General features: G+C 41.7%; 1 protein-coding gene across 6 annotated transcripts in view; it reads left to right on the top strand.

Moving 5' to 3' along the window:
• pik3c2a (phosphatidylinositol-4-phosphate 3-kinase, catalytic subunit type 2 alpha) overlaps nucleotides 1–12,623 on the top strand; it is a 164,926-nt gene that overhangs the window by 48,548 nt on the left and 103,755 nt on the right. For 2 of the 6 annotated variants that reach the window (XM_060838948.1, XM_060838950.1), the window contains exon 3: nucleotides 11,440–11,638. The exons of the other annotated variants lie outside the window; for them this stretch is intronic. The gene's annotated coding sequence lies outside the window, so the exon portion shown is untranslated. The remainder of the gene's footprint in view (nucleotides 1–11,439; nucleotides 11,639–12,623) is intronic. 6 annotated transcript variants of the gene reach the window in all.

Below are 12,623 nucleotides of genomic sequence, written 5' to 3'. Positions count from 1 at the left end.
TGACTGTTTGGAGTTTGCACATTCTCCCCATGACTGCATGGATTTTCTCCAACAGCCCAAAGAAGTGCAGGCTAGGTGGATTGGCTATACTAAGTTACCCATAATGTCCAAGGATGCAAAAGGTCTGGGATTAGCCATGGGGAATGCAGGGTTATGGGGCCTGAGTCTGGTTGGGATGCCCTTTTGGGTGGTCAGTGTGGATTCGATGGGCCAAATGGACTGCTTTTGCACAAAAGTGGTTCAATCATTCTAAATAGGAGTAATGAAGCAAGTCATTGAATCTCAATTTTGCCTGACAACAAGTTTACCTCAGGGAACTGGAGGCTCAGCCCAGGCATAGTGCTGATGAAATGCACATGCCAGGTTTAACACCAGAGAATAAAGGCTGAAGCAGTTGTTTGTGTGCAAACTGTCTCCCAGGAGCATTGAGAACTGGTTAATTCTGCCATAAATGGGAGGAGCAGTCATTTGGGGTGAACCATGCTGCTCGAGGTTAGTTTGGGATCTCTGAAAATTGAGGGAAACCGTTTTGGAAAGTTGCTGGTCACTACAAATCTGACTGAAAGCTGGGAATAACTTTTGGCTTAAAAGAACTTCAATTTTATGACAATAGTACGATAAACGCAGTACACCATGCGGTTACGCGTCCTAGTGAAATGCTGATGAGAGCTCTATTTTGTGAAATTTAGAGTATTAATTTTGAAGTAAGTGATATTTGTTGTAATATTACTTTTACTTTGCTATAGTAAGTCTTAAAACTTGGATGTCTTGAGCAATTCCATGATATTGGTCACTGCAAATTCCAAATGGCTTTCAAAATGTCATTTTGAGTGAATAATGCTGACGTTTTGAGACCTGGCTTTGCTCCTAAAAATGATGATGTGGTGCAACATAGTCTCTTGGGTAATAGTGTGGGTCAGATTATAGGCCCGTGATTCAAGAAAACGCTGCACCTCAAGTTTGCCCACCCTTTTTGCATCAGGGTAAAGTTTCAATTTTTCTCTTGCTTGGGGACAAGTGACCAAACATCAGAAAGGCTAGGTCTACCTCAACAGGAAACGCAAATCTCAGAAAAAAATTGCAAAGCAATAAACTGAATTTTAAATAAATTAATTTTAAAAAGGCATTTTAAAGAAGTGTCAGGCAACACCGTTAACCAATAAAAATGCTCTAGGTTGAGCAGCAAAGTCAGAGGGAGGCCCCAAATACTGATCATCATGGAAGCAGCTTGGAATTGGGGCCAAATTAAGAAGTTGGATTTGAGTAATATCAACCTCCTGTTACTCTGATAGCATATGATCCCAGTTAGTCTCCCTGGAATTCTTTCAAAACTCGGGTTGAAAGCAGTTTGCTTCTCGCTTCTGTAATCTGACCTTTACTTCTCTGGTCCCTTGAGGCTGCCATTAATCCTGCTCCAGACACACTTGCCATGTTTCTAGGACTTCAGCTATTACCCTGATTCAGCAACGGCCGCAAGAAGCAGCTCCTTGCAGAGCCTCTTCCAGTTGCATGTAGTTTGACCCCTCGGGTAATCACATTGTCAATCGGCAGCCCATGGGCTACAATCTCGTGATAGCTGTGTTGATGTAAATCATAGATACAGACATACTTTTCAATGAGTGTAGCTCTGAATTTGGTTGCAAATAAGGTTGAATTCACCTTTCCACTTGTGTATTTGGTTTGAATGAGCTCAAAGATCAGTTGTATCTCAATGCCAAATTGAAGCCTAAGTAAACCTCTTCTCACTTTCCCCTACTTCATGGTTAAAAGTAACTATAGAAGGACCAGTTAGTCTTTCTTCAGTACTTAACAATACAAAAGCTGTACAATTATTTTAGGCAGCCAGCCACCCCACCCACACTTTTATAATTAAAGAAACAATGTGTGGAAGAATGCGTAGTACAGCTGAGTAAAAATAGCACACTGACCTTCTCACTTTAGTTTGATACAAGTGCTTTTGGGATGGAAAGTGAAACATTATAATATTTTTCTTGTGCTGTTCAGTTCACAAAAACAATAACTGGCACTTCCCATTCTCAGGAATTGAGAATCCATAATCTGAATAGAGGATAATTGTTTCTACTTACTCCTTTTAAACCAAGCAGAATTAATTAGGGCAAGCGTTTGATAGAGAAACAAAATTTTTCAATTTTACTTTTTTGAAATAAAGTGCCTTTTTAAGGAAAGATCTAGATCACTTCACAATGTAAACTTTTTTTAAGCATATCCTGTTTTGAGTGTTTTTATTGCAGCATTTTCCAAGGTGCTGACGTTGGGAGTGGTTTGTTCTTCAAGCATGTTAAAGCAACTTTCCTCATTTTTGTCCCATGTAAGGGGGCGGCACGGTGGCACAGTGGTTAGCACTGCTGCCTCACAGCGCCAGAGACCTGGGTTCAATTCCCGACTCAGGCGACTGACTGTGTGGAGTTTGCACGTTCTCCCCGTGTCTGCGTGGGTTTCCTCCGGGTGCTCCGGTTTCCTCCCACAGTCCAAAGATGTGCGGGTCAGGTGAATTGGCCATGCTAAATTGCCCGTAGTGTTAGGTAAGGGGTAAATGTAGGGGTATGGGTGGGTTTCGCTTCGGCGGGTCGGTGTGGACTTGTTGGGCCGAAGGGCCTGTTTCCACACTGTAAGTCTAATCTAAAAAAAAAATGGAGATATGTTAAGTATAAATAATATATTTTAAGTAATGTTCTTTACCAAGCTGTTTACACAGGGTGGCACATTCCTCTCTGCACCAAAACACAAAGGTGTCATCCATGAGCTGGCTTTTCAACCCATCTCTTGTGACTTGGAAATTATAAAAGCAGGCATCATACATTGTAAATCACCTTTTAAGTTGAAGTAGCCAGTCTCTCTTTAATCCAGTGTAGGAACTCCCAAGAAACACTTGAATGTGCAATAAATCTATTTTTCCAAGACTTTAATCACTATGAATAAAACTAACCATGAATTTGTTTATCAAATTGTCAAGGGTACTTTGTGTTTAAATGCTGTGTCAGTTCAGGAAATTGTGGTATCGTTATGTTGTGAAGGAAGCGAAGTGTAACATTTTGAAGGCTCCTATTTGTTTCAGGCACTCAGCCAGTCAATTCTTTACAAATCTCCATGTTCTTTCATCTCCCTCCAAATGTTTTGTTTTTTCTGTACACTATGGGTCTTGTGAATCAGCCAGTTTCCTGTTGCTGTTTAATGTTGGACATTTTCTTTTTTTTTAATAAAAAGTCCAAAAGCTCTGTTCCCAGGTTGCTGTCTTTGTGTGTGTTTTAAATATATTTCAGTTGGTGGAGGCATGGGTTGGGGAGAAAGCATTGGATCACTAACTGTTATGAATGATTTGGTTAATGAAGTACAAATCTAGGATTTTTTTTAGTAGATCAGAGCTAGGCAAATACATAGCAGGAAATGGATTTGAGTAATCTGCTGAAACAGTAGATTCGATCATCAATTAACCTACTAGTGTTGGGTAACCAACAACAAGATGGCTGCCACATGCCAGGTGCTTTCTCTGACCAGATGTGCTTGTGACTGCAAAAAAGATGAATAAAATGGTGGTCTGTTGTGCGTAGTATTTCTGGTTCAACCAGTCTGTGGGCCTACAGCAACCCCGAATTTACAGTTTGGGGTTCTGCACCCACCTTTCCAAGAATTGGTGAATTCTCTTTTTCCTCTTGCTTTCTTTCAAGTGATTTCTGATTTCCTTCTCTTTTGCCTGACTTCATTTGATTACACATCTTCTGTTCTGCTTCTTTGGGAACAGTGGAGTGACTCCATTCTGTTGGATGTTATGGCATTCTGAATAATTGATTTCAGTGAGCTGATGTTCAAGAATTGGACTCCATTCTGCAAAGTGCTTATGTGGGTAGTACCATATTTGTTCCTGGCAGCTGATGATCTGTTGAAGCTGTGTTTTTGTGTGTGTGGTCTTAGCAATGGTGCTGACAATAAACTTGGCCAATATAATGTGCTAAGGAAGGATTTGAATCTGGATTCGGTCTAGAATTCTGCCACCTTGTGATAATATCTCAGGGTATAGCTTCTCTGTATCAAACACGTTATCATTATCATCCAATTAGACATCAGATGGAAATCTATTTTTGGTTTGTTCCTTCCTCAACCCTTCCTAATTTATACTAATAAGGCCAAAAATACCCTGCTTTGGTTATTCAACTTTTTTATCCTGTTACCACAGAAATAGACATTTTCGATTTGGATTTTTGCTTTGGGGGACAGTTTAAAATGAACACTGGCTTTTCCCATTTCTTTGCCTGAACCTTTGCATGCAGATCATGATGAATAACTTGCTATAAAGATTAATATATATTTTCCTTTTTGGATTTGTGGTCCTATCTTTATTATTGGGAATGTAAGCAGCCTTGCATTGGGAAAGCTAATAGCTGAAATCCTGGTATGTTATATTTAACCACCAGACCATCTTGAAGTTGTCAATTAATTGTGCATCAATTTTTGTACTAAATCTCAGGCAAGTATAGTTGCTTTATTCTCATGTAATACCTTTAGTTGATTTAAGAGGCCATGAACTACTCCTTAGAAGAACAAGGAAGTTATCCCTAGAGACATGGCCAGATCCCTCCAATCAAGATTAGAGAATCAGCAAATCTGGTTATAAAAGGATTTAATATTTGTAGGCATTTCTTCCATCACCTAAAGTCACTGACATTTCAGTATTTGCATACGTGGCTGTTGAATGAACTGACAGACCAACCTTGTGTGCTTCTCAAAACCTTTCCCACTATGCTCAGTCAACTTTTGAACAATCTGTTTTATTTTGCTTGAAAACTGCCTCTTTTTTTGGTTTATTGATTTTTTTTTAAATTTCACTCACTTTCAAATTTTGGATAATTAGTGTCTTCTAAGAATTCAGATTTTCATTTTGAAAAAAATCCTAATAATCGTGCCTTGCTGCTCTACAGGTATCACAAAATCTGTGATAGAACTAAAAACAACTTATCTGACTTCATTGCTATTCAACCTGAAGGCAAACAACACTAGGTTCCTTCAGTAACAAGAAAATAATTCTTCCAGCTGTTGTAATGTTAAATGATTAAATGGGAATATCTCTCTGGACATTAATGTAATATTAATGAGTTAAACTGAACTATCTTTGGATCTTTGAATCCCAACCTCACCATCAAACCCACAGACAAGGGAGGCGCGGTGGTAGTTTGGCGCACTGACCTGTATACCGCTGAAGCCAAACGCCAGCTCGCGGACGCCTCCTCTTATCGCCCCCTTGACCACGACCCCACCTCCCACCACCAAACCATCATCTCCCAGACCATCCAGGACCTCATCACCTCAGGGGATCTCCCATCCACCGCCTCCAACCTCATAGTCCCACAACCCCGCACCGCCAGTTTCTACCTCCTGCCCAAAATCCACAAACCTGCCTGCCCCGGCCGACCCATTGTCTCAGCCTGCTCCTGCCCCACCGAACTCATCTCCCAATACCTCGACACGGTCCTGTCCCCTTTAGTCCAAGAACTCCCCACCTACGTTTGGGACACCACCCACGCCCTCCACCTCCTCCAGGATTTTCGCTTCCCCGGTCCCCAACGCCTTATTTTCACTATGGACATCCAGTCCCTGTACACCTCCATCCCCCATCACGAAGGACTCAAAGCCCTCCACTTCTTCCTTCCCCGCCGCACCAACCAGTACCCTTCCACTGACACCCTCCTTCGACTGACTGAACTGGTCCTCACCCTGAATAACTTCTCTTTTCAATCCTCCCACTTCCTCCAAACTAAAGGAGTTGCCATGGGCACCCGCATGGGCCCCAGCTATGCCTGCCTCTTCGTAGGATATGTGGAACAGTCCATCTTCCGCAACTACACTGGCACCACCCCCCACCTTTTCCTCCGCTACATCGATGACTGTATCGGCGCTGCCTCGTGCTCCCACGAGGAGGTTGAACAGTTCATCAACTTTACTAACATCTTCCATCCCGACCTGAAATTCACCTGGACTGTCTCAGACTCCTCCCTCCCCTTCCTAGACCTTTCCATTTCTATCTCGGGCGACCGACTCAACACAGACATCTATTATAAACCGACTGACTCCCACAGCTACCTGGACTACACCTCCTCCCACCCTGCCCCCTGTAAAAACGCCATCCCATATTCCCAATTCCTTCGTCTCCGCCGCATCTGCTCTCAGGAGGATCAGTTCCAATACCGAACAACCCAGATGGCCTCCTTCTTCAAGGACCGCAGATTCCCCCCAGACATGATCGACGATGCCCTCCACCGCATCTCCTCCACTTCCGCTCCTCCGCCCTTGAGCCCCGCTCCTCCAACCGCCACCAAGACAGAACCCCACTGGTTCTCACCTACCACCCCACCAACCTCCGCATACAACGTATCATCCGCCGCCATTTCCGCCACCTCCAAACGGACCCCACCACCAAGGATATATTTCCCTCCTCTCCCCTATCAGCGTTCCGCAAGGACCACTCCCTTCGTGACTCCCTCGTCAGATCCACACCCCCCACCAACCCAACCTCCACCCCCGGCACCTTCCCCTGCAACCGCAGGAAATGTAAAACTTGCGCCCACACCTCCACACTCTCTTCCCTCCAAGGCCCCAAGGGATCCTTCCATATCCGCCACAAGTTCACCTGTACCTCCACACACATCATCTATTGCATCCGCTGCACCCGATGTGGCCTCCTCTATATTGGTGAGACAGGCCGCTTACTTGTGGAACGCTTCAGAGAACACCTCCGGGCCGCCCGAACCAACCAACCCAATCACCCCGTGGCTCAACACTTTAACTCTCCCTCCCACTCCACCGAGGACATGCAGGTCCTTGGACTCCTCCACCGGCAGAACACAACTACACGACGGCTGGAGGAGGAGCGCCTCATCTTCCGCCTGGCAACCCTCCAACCACAAGGTATGAATTCAGATTTCTCCAGCTTCCTCATTTCCCCTCCCCCCACCTTGTCTCAGTCGGTTCCCTCAACTCAGCACCGCCCTCCTAACCTGCAATCCTCTTCCTGACCTCTCCGCCCCCACCCCACTCCGGCCTATCACCCTCACCTTGACCTCCTTCCACCTATCCCACCTCCATCGCCCCTCCCCCTAGTCCCTCCTCCCTACCTTTTATCTTAGCCTGCTTGGCTCTCTCTCTCTTATTCCTGATGAAGGGCTTATGCTCGAAACGTCGAATTCTCTATTCCTGAGATGCTGCCTGGCCTGCTGTGCTTTGACCAGCAACACATTTGCAGCTGTGATCTCCAGCATCTGCAGACCTCATTTTTTTACTCTATCTTTGGATGGGGATGACAGTCAAACAAGAATGTGAATGACCCACACTCCAATTAGACAGTCATTTGCTACTCTCACTTGCTATTGCCAAGTTAAACTATAGTCGTATCTCTTCCATTTAGAAATGCTTTCTGACCAGAGGTATGCCATGCCCATATTGTCTTGGGGAATCACTGAGTCAGGAAATCTTCTGCATAACGATTACCCAGAATTAAGGCATTAACATTTGTATTATCTCAGATGATCTCATCCTACCATTGTACCTGGGGTAACTTGTGACTGAGTAACTGGGGGTTCTTTTGAGTGGCATGTGATTGGGGAAGCAGCCAAAGCATTTGTAGGTACTGCTAACTGACTTGTATAAAGGGGATGTGTTTTCTTTATTTGGTGCCTCACTCTGACTCACCCTCGGTTTGCAAGGGAGATCAAAGCGGGTCACCTGGCTCGTACAAGCTTTAATAAACTTTTAATTTGAGCATCTTGTGGGCAAAACCTCTGGAAAAGAACCTAGCATAATCAGTCACTTGCAACAAAACCATTGAAAAGAGAAGATATTTAACTTGTGCATCTTTTAAACTATATCCTTTCAAAGCCTAAAACCACACCCACACTTAATGAGTAATTCGGTTGAAAGGCCAGTGGTTTAACATGTGTACGATGAGTGTGACAAGAATATATAGACGTTGTAAACAAAATTCTGAAGATCAAAAGCCTTGACCTCTTGGTGGAAAGTTCCTTCTCTGTCAGTTTGATGGTTTATGAGGTACTTGTCCAAATTATTTCAAACTTCCTGGGTGTTTTGACATTTTACTCAGATGCAGCCTTTGGAAGTTCTCAGTACTTTTGGCACTTTCAGCTGCAAAGAGATTTTTTTTCAAAAACCCAAATGTATGAGTTGTTGCCAGGCAGAATTTCCTCAACTTGAAAGATTCTTTGTGACATTCAGTCTTGACTTTTGTTTTGCTTCAAAAAAGCACCCTCACAATGTTCACCTCAACAATATGCAACATTTTTTTTTAGAATTAAGCTACAAAAAGTACTTACAAAAGCAAAATGCTGCAGTGGGTGCTAAAGAAACTCAGAAGGTCTGGCAGCAGATTCTTCAGATTCAGGGATTGGGTAGCCACATTAGTGAATGAGATGGGTTTTAACCACCTTTTTTTAGTTATTTAATTGACACCACGTCTGATGTTTTTCTTCTGGATTTTCCTAACTCTAGGTAAATACCGCAGCTTGTGTATCTAAATTTCTAGTCGTCTAAAATATTCATAGTAGCATACACTATCTTCAGAATATTGCATCACATGTAAGGGTGACTCTTGAATTTAGTGGCTTAACCATCTGTCATCTTCAAATTTGTTTCCGGTGTTTTAATTGGATGAGAAAACTGCTGCTACTTTTTTTGTTAAAAAGACATCTTGAGCACTGATCTGCATATAATTTCAAGCTGTTGAAACCCTGGTTTATTGGGCCCCTGGAAAGGAACTGCAAAAACTAAAATTAGCAGTAACTTCTATTTTCACTTGGTTGCTTAGTTTCACATTTATCTTGTAAATCTTTTGTTGTGGTTCTGCTCGCCGAGCTGGAAGTTTTTGCTGCAAACGTTTCGTTCCCTGGCTAGGGAACATCATCAGTGCTGTTGGAGCCTCGTGTGAAGCGCTGCTTTGATGTTTCTTCCGGTATTTATATTGGTTTGTTCTTGCCGCTTCCGGGTGTCAGTTTCAGCTGCAGTGATTTGTATGTGGGGTCCAGGTCGATGTGTCTGTTGATGGAGTTTGGGGATGAATGCCATGCTTCTAGGAATTCTCTGGCTGTACTCTGTCTGGCTTGTCCTATGATAGTGGTGTTTTCCCAGTCAAATTCATGTTGCTGGTTGTCTGAGTGTATGGCTACTAGAGATAGCTGGTCGTGTCGTTTTGTGGCTAGCTGATGTTCATGGATGCGGATTGTTAGCTGTCTTCCTGTTTGTCCTATAGTGTTTTGTGCAGTCCTTGCATGGTATTTTGTAAACTGCGTTAGTTTGGCTCATGCTGGGTATTGGGTCCTTTGTTCTAGTGAGTTGTTGTCTGAGCGTGGATGTTGGCTTGTGTGCTGTTATGAGTCCTAAGGGTCGCAGTAGTCTGGCTGTCAGTTCTGAGACGCTCCTGACGTATGGTAGAGTGGCTAGTCCTTTTGGTTGTGGCATGTACTCGTTCCTCGGTCTATCTGTTAGGCATCTGGTGATAAAGTTGCGTGGGTATCCGTTTTTGGCGAATACCTTGTATAGATGTTCCTCTTCCTCTTTTCGCAGTTCTGGTGTACTGCAGTGTGTTGTGGCCCTTTTGAATAGTGTCCTGATGCAGCTTCGTTTGTGTGTTGGGGTGGTTACTTTCATAGTTTAAGACTTGGTCTGTGTGTGTTGGTTTCCTGTGTACCCTTGTGGTGAATTCTCCGTTGGGTGTTCTCTCTACTAACACGTCCAGGAATGGGAGTTGGCTATCCTTTTCCTCTTCTCGTGTGAATTGGATTCCTGTGAGTGTGGCGTTGATGATTCGGTGTGTTTTTTCTATATCTGTGTTTTTGATGATTACAAAGGTGTCTTTCCACATATCTGATCCAGAGTTTGGGTTGGATTTGTGGTATGGCTGTATGTTCTAATGTAAATCTTTTGATCAAATGCTGTTGAAAGTTTCCGAAAGATCAGGTTGCTCTTTTGGTATTTTTGAACCCTATAAAGTAGATAGAATTCTACAATTAACAACCTTGTGATGTGGATGCCTTATGGGATAATAGTGTACCTACCTCTGAGCCAGAAGCTTAGTTCAAGTTCCACCCACTACAGAGATGTTATGATATTTTATTTACAATGTTTTACATATCATCATTCCGACAAATTGATGATGGCTGATGTGTCCATCTTGCCTTGATTTATACATGAGGCTTGCAAGGGAAGTTGAACGTGTATAGATTTGAAATGGAAATTTGATTGATTGCAAAAATTTTCATCTTTAAACAAATTTGAAAGACTGCAACATTAGTAAACAATTTGGCTTAACATGCCATGTTATTGTTTTCCTCTTGATGTTTTCGCAATCCTATGTAAGAACGTTAAGCAAATAGCAAGAAGATTAGGTCTTTTCATCCCTTGAATGTGTTTTGTTGTTGAATAAGATGATTAGTGATATGAATGTCTCATTTGCATTTATCTGCCTCCAGCCCCCAAAACTTGTGAATTTATATATTTAATCCTTCATATGAAGTGGCCATAGCTGGAAAGGTCAGCATTTGTTACTCATCTATAATTGACTCTTTCTGTAGACTTTTAAAAAATCATCTCTCTCATCCTAGTCTTGTATATATTCACTGAACTTGGCTATGTTACTCTCTCAGGTAAAGAAGTTCTGAGGGAAGAAATCTCTCATCCCCCATCTTATCTGGGAAATAATTTATTCATTAACCTATACCCTATTTCTGAATTCCCTAACAAAAGGAAATATCTTTTTCTGTAACTACCTTGTGAAGCCACCTCAATCTTGCATTTCCTCTAAATTCCATTTGAGTAAAGATCCAACCTATTCATTAAAGAAACAAGTCTAGTGGTCTAACCCTGAACTGTTATAATACAAGTAAATCCTTCCTTTTTTTTAAACAAAAAAGAGGACTGAATCCAAATGTATTTCTCTAAATGGGATCTGACTACCCTGGACTGTTGCATAAAGCATTTCGTATTTACACTCCATTCCACTTGCAAATGTTTTCCTGTTACTTTTTAACTGCCATTTCCTGTCTGATAAATCTCTTATTCTTAAATTAATTTAAGAATAACTAACACTTTTTCAGTACAATGCACAACTTCAACCTTATTTTCTTAACTTTAGGACAGAGAATGACACTAAGCTAAATTTTCTATTTGTGTGTTGCCATTTAGACTAGTCAGTCTGTGAAAGCAGTCAAATGCCAGCAATATATTAGGAATCATGGGGATTCATATCTGGGACTGTGTGAATAGCGCCTCCATGAATGATGTAAGAGTGAATACCCAATTGAAAGATTTGGAGAAGGATTAGGGCTTCAGGATCATAAGACCACGTGTCATATAGAGCCTTCTAAAGTATACTGAACTAGTTGTTCGAACATACCAATAACTCTGTATCCTCTCCCAAACTAGACTAACCAAATACAAGATTTTGACAGCTGTGGTGGACCCCAACATACAGGAATTGCAACTTTAAAGAAGCTTAACAGTCAGATTTGAAAAAGTGGCACCAGAAGTTGCAGAATTTAGTAAGAGACAATTGAACTCCAAAGCTGCTCCACGAACATGAACCATCCTTATTTAAGGCATTGGCTGACCCAATAAGACAAAGGTACCCTGTTAAATGTCCATTTAACTGACATTTTGGAGGAAGAATGATCGTGACTGCAAGATTAATTAATGTTGAGCTTTGTACCATTCTTTTGGCATGTAATACAGTTGTTGTTTGAATATATGGATGTCTTGGTAATCGCTCCAAGGATAGACTAAACAATGTACAACAGCCAGTAATTTATCTCTTGATCACTCCTAGTTGAATGAGAGCTATCTGCATAACCTGCTCATGTGCTCCATGAAGGAATGCTGAAAAAAACCTTGGAAAAACCTTAGTAAATGACATCAGATATGGTTTTATAGAAAAATAAACTAAGAGGGTTAGAACTGCTTTGGCCTTTTTAGGCTTGAAATGGCCTTGAAACTATCCTCTAACAGCGTGAAAGTGCTACCAATAATGTCAAGCTAACATTAGCGTGGCAATTGTTTTCTAAAGCTTATTTAAACTAAAGCAGTAATTTAAAGCAACAACCCCAAAACGTTTCCATTTAGTCGTAAATGAAACAGTTTGTACTCCCCATGTCTCTATGTTCATTTTGTATTGTGATAAAATTTAATGAGGAATTACTGTATAGTTGCAGATTAGATTTCTGTCCATCAAAGTAATGATCTTCTGTAGCATCGTGATGACAATTCGAGATGTGTTTAACTTCAACTTTATCTCTGCAGACGCTGTTTTTCTTTTCAAGTATTTAAGTACAAGAGTTGGCGCTGTATTAAATAAAATTTCAAAGATATGCTTTAACTGTGCTTTACTGGTAATTATTACAGGCCTAACCCTGCAAAAAAGGATGGTGTTTGGACTTTGCCCATACATTGTAAACGTCATCTGAGCTTTGCTGGGTGACGTGTCAATGTTTTTCTTTTTATTCACTTGTAAGTTCCTAGTAGGGAAGTTGGTAGTTAATGTTTGAGAACATCTAAAAGAAATTTGTAAATTTTAGTATGATTCTCTTCTTTTCAAACTGTTCAATTTTTTTTTA

This window comes from Hemiscyllium ocellatum, chromosome 18 (assembly GCF_020745735.1).
Source record: "Hemiscyllium ocellatum isolate sHemOce1 chromosome 18, sHemOce1.pat.X.cur, whole genome shotgun sequence".
NCBI lineage: Eukaryota > Metazoa > Chordata > Chondrichthyes > Orectolobiformes > Hemiscylliidae > Hemiscyllium > Hemiscyllium ocellatum.
The sequence above is the reverse complement of the archived record's forward strand: the minus strand, read 5'-3'. Positions and strand labels throughout refer to the sequence as shown.